The sequence below is a fragment of the Notothenia coriiceps genome, unplaced genomic scaffold (genome assembly GCF_000735185.1).
Source record: "Notothenia coriiceps isolate Sejong01 unplaced genomic scaffold, NC01 NC01_scaffold00009004, whole genome shotgun sequence".
NCBI classification, from domain to species: domain Eukaryota; kingdom Metazoa; phylum Chordata; class Actinopteri; order Perciformes; family Nototheniidae; genus Notothenia; species Notothenia coriiceps.
Window position 1 is genome coordinate 8,144 of NW_011341705.1, and position 8,214 is coordinate 16,357.

The 8,214-nt window shown below is 40.8% G+C and overlaps 1 long non-coding RNA gene across 1 annotated transcript; it reads right to left on the bottom strand.

Annotated features, from left to right (window-relative positions):
* Positions 1 to 1,800: 1,800 nt before the first annotated feature.
* On the bottom strand, positions 1,801 to 3,044 carry LOC104945009 (uncharacterized). Its single transcript, XR_798290.1, has 2 exons — positions 2,875 to 3,044; positions 1,801 to 1,977 (listed from the first exon to the last, which is right to left on the bottom strand). It is a non-coding gene; the product is annotated as an uncharacterized lncRNA (long non-coding RNA).
* Positions 3,045 to 8,214: the final 5,170 nt, after the last annotated feature.

The following is an 8,214-nucleotide window of genomic DNA, read 5'->3' on the forward strand; positions in this document are numbered from 1 at the left end:
CTACCATTGCTTTCTCTATTACTGTTGTTTGCACTCCTGGGTTAGAAGTAAAATGCATCGTTGTCTCAGTAACCTTTAATCTGGCATAACAATAGAGTTGAATTCTAATCTGACAGGGACAATGTTTTACCTTATATCTGACATTAACAATCAAACGTTGGGATGTCTTTATAAATGCAAACAGTCAGCCGCTCCGGAGGTGGCGGTACTGCACCTTAAAGTGTTTGCAATCCCAAAAACGAGAGAGAAGAAGAAGAAGAAGGCAAAAAGGCGAGAGAAGAGAAGAAGAGACGACTCGGAGCTGTCCGGACTTCAAACAGCTTTTGAGACCTCCCCCGGCTGCGATCGCTATTCTCGTCTCTTTCGAGCGAGCCGCAACCGTCTCAAAAAAGCTGTGTTTTATTTTTGAATTAATCGCGTAATCTGAGTAGTGTATTTTCCTGTCTCTAACAGAGAGCGGCGGGGGTGGTGGGTGGTGCGTTGTTTGAACAAAGCGAGACCTGCGAGACCTGCGCATTTCTATCAGGTCTATGCTGTGGTTGCATGATGTTAGTAATTTTGTCGGATTGCTTTGGAGCTCGCCTACGATGAGACGTTGAAATCTCGCGGGACAAAGACGCCCGCAGCCTTGAGAGCGAGGCACGGCGATATCGAATATGGAAAGCCTAAAATGCCACCATTCGCCCGTTTAAATTATTACGCGCGAAAAACGCCCGTTTCACGCACGAATATACGCGCGTAAAACGCGCGTTTCTTAATATGATAATGAGCCCCTCCTTCTGATTTCCATAGCCACTAAGTTTAAAGTGTCTGTAACCAATCAGTGAAGAGTAAAGCCAGACCAAAGCAATCTGTAGATGAAAAGTTCCTGAAATGTTTAGGCTTTGCTGTAAATTGTATATTATTCCAGATTCAGGGGACCAAGTATTAATTTTCCTTTGAATATAATCAATAAATCAAACAATATAAAATATATATATATAAAAAATACAATTGCCTTACGCTTTTCCTTAACCCTCTGGAGTATAAGGATATTTTCTCGATATGTAGACGTCTCCTTAAATCACCTTTTAAATGTACTTCTTATAACATGGCACCCCATATGTTACTTATCGAAATATTCAGGACACTCTCTGGTCTTGCTAGAGATGCAAGTCACTCACCTTAGAGCACTGTCTTATGAGATACTTAGCTGAAAATGAGAAATCCGATTTTTGGAAAACCTAAAAACTCTTGTGAAAACACATTTACTCATCTCGTCTATTTTTTGGGGCGTTTTAGATTTGGTTTACAAAAGTAGTGAAATAATTATATGAATTACACTATAGGCCTATATAGATGAAATGAAATGTTATTCATGTGTAAAATAGTTCCATCCCTCTGCTTTCACCACAGAAAAGTTACATCAGGACTGATTCATGACTTCATATTCCATACCAAGGTTCATGTGATGTGTACAAATACAAATTGAGCATTAGAACTTTTTTTTCAACCAACAATTTATGTTAACATAAGAAACTGTAAAATCTCAATATTTACAATATCAGAACTTTTTCAACCAACTATTCATTATAAATGTAAAGACAGGGGGAGCAGTGTCATGGTCTTTGTCTGTCTTCCAGGACAGGGGGTCTGGCTGCTGTGTAGGTGATGGTGCATGGGCTGCTGGTGGCTGTGTCGGAGGGAGGTAGGTGTGATTGTCCCAGGTTGATGCTGGTGGCCGTGTGGGAGGTACGTCTGCTAGGCGAGACTTCTTTGCTGGCTGGGTTGATCGTGATGGCTGTGATGGAGGCCTTTGTACCGAGGTGTATCTTAATCTTGTGGCAGATGGAGATGGAGGCCACTGTAGTGATGATGGTCCTCTGGTCCTTGGTGGTGATGGCTCTGGTGAAGGCCCTTGAGCCACGGTAGATCTTGACCTGGGGGCAGGGACAAATGGAGGTTCTTGTTGCTGCTAGGCCCAGGCAGCTGTGAAATCTGAAAAAAATATAGGACAATAATTACTACTAAGTTTGTTAAAATAAAGTTCAAGTGGAATGTTTCTCAAGCACAAATAACAATGCACAACTAAAAATAAAATTATCTCTCTCTCTGGAGGAGGAGGAGGAGGAGGAGGAGGAGGAGCGTGTGAGAGATAGAAAGAGAGACGTTGTTAGTATTTGGTGCTAGCTCGGAGCTAACGGAGATTAGAAGCTGTTTCAACAATAAGGAGAGGGAGAGCTCTCTCCTCTGGGACTGAGAGAGATAAGGTCAGCTCAGGGAGGTAAAGGACTATTAGATTGTAATCTTTAGTCTACGTTATCTCAGTGGGTCTCAAACGGTTTGGTCATCTTTGTAAACAAATATTTCCATCTATGTAATATTAGTTGTATATAAAATGAGTTAATAAATAATTCCACTGTGTGCAATAGGTCAGTACAAAATAAAAAACAAAGTTTGAAAGGGGAGTGATTAGTAAAATATGCATACATAAAAAGAAAGAAGGCAGACTAGGTAAGATAAAGATAGGAGAGAGGAGTTGATCAAATATGTGTTATTGCTTGTGAGCATATTCTAATGGATTTTTGATGATTTAAATATATACTAGTAGCCCCCCTAGAGGATGTGAGGTCATCACAAATAAAACAGGTATACATGGATAGGATACTAGATAAGTGTGCACACTCATTATATACACACTACACATTTGTCTTGGATTTGTTAACACTATAATCCCTAATATATTTGTAGTAAGGCAGGAAATGGAATTAAATTGAGAAAATGTTTCATTGCGGAGGACCCTTTTTTGTGTGCCCCCCACTTCTCAAACCAAAGTTACACCCTTACACCCACACAATGCAAGTACACTATTTAATATGTAATATTTACATTTACCTATCTTCAAATGGATCCTTGTTGCTGTATTCTTCTTCTTCAGAAGAGTAGAAGCCACCAGGTTCTGATGCTGCTCCATCTCCACTGCTGCTAGTGTTACAAGTCCGCTGTGCAGAGCTGGTAATCAGATAATAAGCCTGTTGATCAGGAGAAAATAATGAAGCAGAGGGAAAGTTACTGCCGTTTGTGTGGTCGTTCTAGCCAGAATGTAATAAACACATTAATAAATTCACTTACAAATTATATCTGTTTTCTCTATTTATCTAATAATTCTTTGTGTAACCGGTCTGGATTGATGCCAGATGTATCTCTGCGTTGTGTTGAATGAAAACGACTTCCTTCTTGCCAACCAGGTTTATTATCTGTGCAAACAGAATATAGTGAAGGCAGGAAATGGCTTCACCAGCTTTCTACCTCAATACTTTGCCTCAGTGAGGCCTGAAGCTAACTGAGAATGTAATCATACATTTAGCAAATCAAAATAACCGTATGACATATTTGTCTCTAATCAAAAATGGACATAAATCCACCTGCCATATGACTTTCATGAAGGATTAAAGCCTTTTTCATTTACAGTATATAATACAGTGATAACAGATAACACACAACCCGGTTGACTGTACTCACTTTAACATGGCTATGTTTAGCATTTAAATAATATGAACAATTATGACCTCAGACCAGCATTTCACATATTTATACGAACAGAATAAACTTGAAATGTAAGCCAAACTAGTGATATCGTATCGTAATCGCGAAATCGTAACATTTATTATACCTTTTTAATACTGGAGTCTGGTCGTAAAGTTTATAAATATTGCTTGTCTTATTTGACTTTACATTCGGTTTTGGATCACGTGCCATCAGTATGTCGGACCATTGCATCTCAGGGACGTGCAGTGGTAAGTCCCGTCGGTTGCTCGGACACGATTCTCTTCGATCGCCTGCGTGGTGAATCGTGTGGTGATCACCGCATGTGCTCCATCGCAAATAAAGTCATTGCGATGGCACCAGCTAGACTGTCCTAGGTCAGTGCGCGCGCGACCTGGAGAATAGCGATTGAATATAGCCATCTTGGGTGAGGTGGGGTGTTTTACCGTGACCTGGAAGGGTGGGGGCCGTCCTGAACTATGCGGGGAACTATTTATTTACATTAGGATTTCATCTTTGTTTCTTTTGACGTTGACCTAGTTACCCTAGACTTAATACCACACTATATCTAGAAGATGCAGCTCAACAAAACGTAGATTGAGGTATGCAATGACTTATTTGATTGCGTGTTTGTTTAGAGTAGTGTTTGAAGATTGTCAGAAGAGTGTTGCCTAATCTGGGGTTGATAGGTTAATTTTGCCGTTTTTGCCAATGAAAGGTTCATAAATTTGTATATTGTATAATTTCATATTGTCGGCTATATATGACTTATACAGGATGACTTACTACTAAATGTCATACCGCACGGCGAAATGTAGTGGAGAATTGTGGATGGGCCGATGTAGTACCACATAGGTTAGGTTAAGGCTTGTGATGGGACGCCTAACATGATTGACGTGCTTATGTCGCCATGCTCGCCGATTGTAATGTCATTGGCAATGTAGACACTTTTCACTTTGTCATCTATAGGTTCATCTACTCCTCATTACTAATTCCAAACTTCCGGTCGCGGATTTATACTTTATAACAAGTCCACATATACAGTTTTTAGTCGTCATGTATGAACGCGCTTGCCCAGAACGGAATACCCCTTTTATGTGTTGTGTGTTTGTGGTTATACGATTCCGATTGTGTGCTGTGTGTGTGTATTTGTGGTCGGGTGCTCTCGTTTGGTCTGTTTTTCTTGTGGTGTGATGTGTGTGTGCGGCGTCTACGTTCGATAAGTAACATGCCTTCGTCTTAGAGCATGTTATAATGTTGTAACACTCGTCTAGTCATAAGTTGATCACATATAGACAATTAAACACGCCGCTATTCATAGTACTTCCAGTTTGCTCCTGTTTATAGGATGGCGAACGGCACTTGATAAGACTGAATGTGTAGAACGCATACGTCCTGTCCAGTCATTTCGTAACGGTGTGAGCTTATTCTGTTGAATTACGGAACTAGAGTGTCTGTTTATGCGCGTTTCTTGGTTGTGTGCAGAGTAATGGGTTCACGTACTGGGAGGTAATACTACCTCGATAAGGGGTCAAGATATTGTGCGGTTTATTGCTAATAAAAATTTAGCGGTTGTACAGTGGGTCTCCAGTTGATTGTCTAACTAACGACTTTTCCGATACAAACAGAAACGCTAACAGATGTCACACGTCAGTGACTGTCAGAAATAGTAAATAGTCTGACAGACTTAGATGTGACATGGCTCTCGCGCTTCTTTCGCGATTTCCAAAGAAACCACAAGTACAGTGTGATATAGACGAGTATCACATCAAGTCCAGACGACTCGAGTAGTGTTAATAGAGTCGTCTCTTTGGAGTTTGTTTTACTTTGATTAAAGTCTTATTCAAGTATACCGTTAGATTTTTTTGTGTTTAACCTTTGCGGGGGATAGAATTTAAGAGCAGGTGGTCAATGTGTCCTTCTCGAATGAGGAGGTGAATTGGATTGTTTGCGGGGTACTAGGTACCTATATTATTTAATTTATATGCAATCTTGTGATACTAGGGCTAGTGTAAGGCCGTTAAAACAAACACAAAAAACACCAAAACAACAAACACCAAGTAATATGTGACATAAGGGATGGACAAGTAGAGGAGGCATTCACACTAAGCTTGTGTAATAAAGTGTGAGGTGGCTGTAAGTTAGTCACTAACGCGTCATAAAACAAAGACTCTTAGTTGAGCAACATGAAGTGAGAAAATCAACTGGCACAATTAAAGGAAAAGGCCGGCCACGAAGTCTGAAGGTGCCGCGTTATGTTTTCATTCGGAGGCAGTATTGCGATTACTAACTGGAATGTCTCGATTTTTTATTTCAGCATTTACGTAACATGCTGCTGTTACTTTTGTCCCTTTTTATGAAACTATGTCAGTGTCCGTATTAATGAGACTGAGGTGGTAGAGAGTCCGGTGATTATGTTGGTTGTTATGTAAGAATTTCCTTCTACATTCGCATTGGATATAATATAAAAACAAATATATATATATGTAATATTCGTTTGATGAACCCTTCATTTGACGTAAAGCAACAGAGTCGTAGGATATACCATTAATTAGACAACTTATGTTCAATTACTCGTGCTGATACGTGAAATAACGCTGGAAGGGTTGTATGTGATAGGTGCTATCAGTCATGATCCACGTTATAACGTGTTTTCTCTTTGATGATGGTTATACGCCATGCGCTACCAGCGACAGCTGGCTCTCTACCCTCACGGTCGCTTTCTACTCTCTCGTAGTGTGAGGGGTCGCGGGTGCGATGCGAAGATAAACATCTCGTGTAGTTAACTGTTGAGTAAACGCAGATGTTTGTGTGATTGTTGAAGCTAGTGTGGCTCTTCGGCAGATACTGGCTTCTGTCCATTTCAGGCCAAGTGATTTAGCTCCATGACACGTCGTTAGTGGGAGTTGTGTGGGCTATTCTGATGCACGCATCTTATTACAGTTAGTTGGTGTCATACCATGTGTAATTTTTTGTTTAAGTTGAATTTCTTGTATTAATTACTCTCCAGTCTTATCTTTGTAATTATGTTGGTTGTGTGAGAATATTTATAACCGTATTTAATATAATATCTATAGTTATAATGTCCTATTTGCCAGGGTAGGTGATCTGTGAGCTTCTGTTTGTTTGATAAAGTGGTTAGTGGATGACACTATGTCAAAGTGAAGACCCGCTGTAATTACACCTTGCTAAATTTTTATTTTAGGCGAAAATAGATACACGTGACAATAATTTGGCGGTAACTTCAACATGGACGAGGTCAGACGCGCGCAGTGTACTGGTCTCGCCTATTCTCAGCTCTCTCCGAACGCGCCAGATATATACTTCGCTGGCAGAGTCCTCTAGCCGTAACGACAATAAGAGCTGACGACCTAGGTGAGCGAGAAGACCAGTAACGTGTTGTCAAGTGTAAACTAGTGCTGTTGAGTGAAGAATCGAGCGCAAAGAAATCCCAGCGGTGGTGTTTTATAACTGAAGATTATATTATCACTCTATACTTGGCAGAGTGGTATCTATTTATCGCGACTTGACGGTAGAGCTCGACTAGTAAGCAAGAAGAGAGATCGGTATGTGCACATTAGTCGCATCGTTAGGAGCGCGGACCTCGATAGCAGACTGACACCAATACAGGTGACGAGCATACGTAAAGCGGAATTCGTCAAATGTGATCAAACTGAACAAAGCATGAAAGAGAAAGGTGTATTCCGATTCTGCTGTCAGGTTGTTGTAGACAGTATGACTAACCGAATGGGACTTTACAATGTGGGCGCTAATTAGGTTGTAGTATAGTTTAAGATATCCATGAAGTGAAGTGTAACCCTTTGACACATACACCATGTAGCGACTGTTCCATAGCGTGAACAGTTAAGAGAATAAATGTCAGGTGGTGAGTGACTACAATGCTTGATGTCTTGAGTTGTGTGTGTGTGTGTGTGTGTGTGTGTTCGTGTGTGTGTGCTGTTGTGTGTGTGTGGTTGTGTGTGTGTGTGTGTGTGTGGTGTGTAGTGTGTGTGGTGGTGTGTGTGTGTGGTGTGTGTGTGTGTGGTGTGTGTGTGTGGCGGTCCCTGCTGTATCCGTGTGATGTGTGTGTGTACGTAGTGTTGTGATGATGTATCGCGTCATTGCGTGGTAAATTTAGTGTCATTGATATTGCCCCAATGACTTACCCTTATCATAGTTGATCATTGCAATAAATCAATGGCGTTTCCATCAACACCACGCTGATATGCTCGCTCTAGTGATAACATGATGCAAGATACACTGGTAGTAGGACCATAAAGGTAGATGTTGAGTGAAGCTCTTAGTTTAGAAGATAATTGATTTTAGAACGTCGCCGATGATATTATAATTTGTAGAATAGTATTCAATCGGTGTAGTTTTTGTGCTCTCGCAACCTCTCAGCAATAGACTATCAAGGACGCCCAGTTCCGCTCTCTCAAATAGGAACAATGTTCGTTCACCTGCTGTCGTGGGCACGTCCTTTACCATAGACATAGTTCAGAATAGATATCTGGCGTGCTCACATGTGCGAACTATATAATTCTTTCGATGTAGAGCATGTCCTTGAATAGATCACCACACCGATGTTGACCGTGAGTCGTCGGTAGAGAGATAATGTGTCCTCGACCTCAAACAGAGTAGTTAATGCATCCTGGAATATGGAACTGTACTATGAACATTAGGGCATAG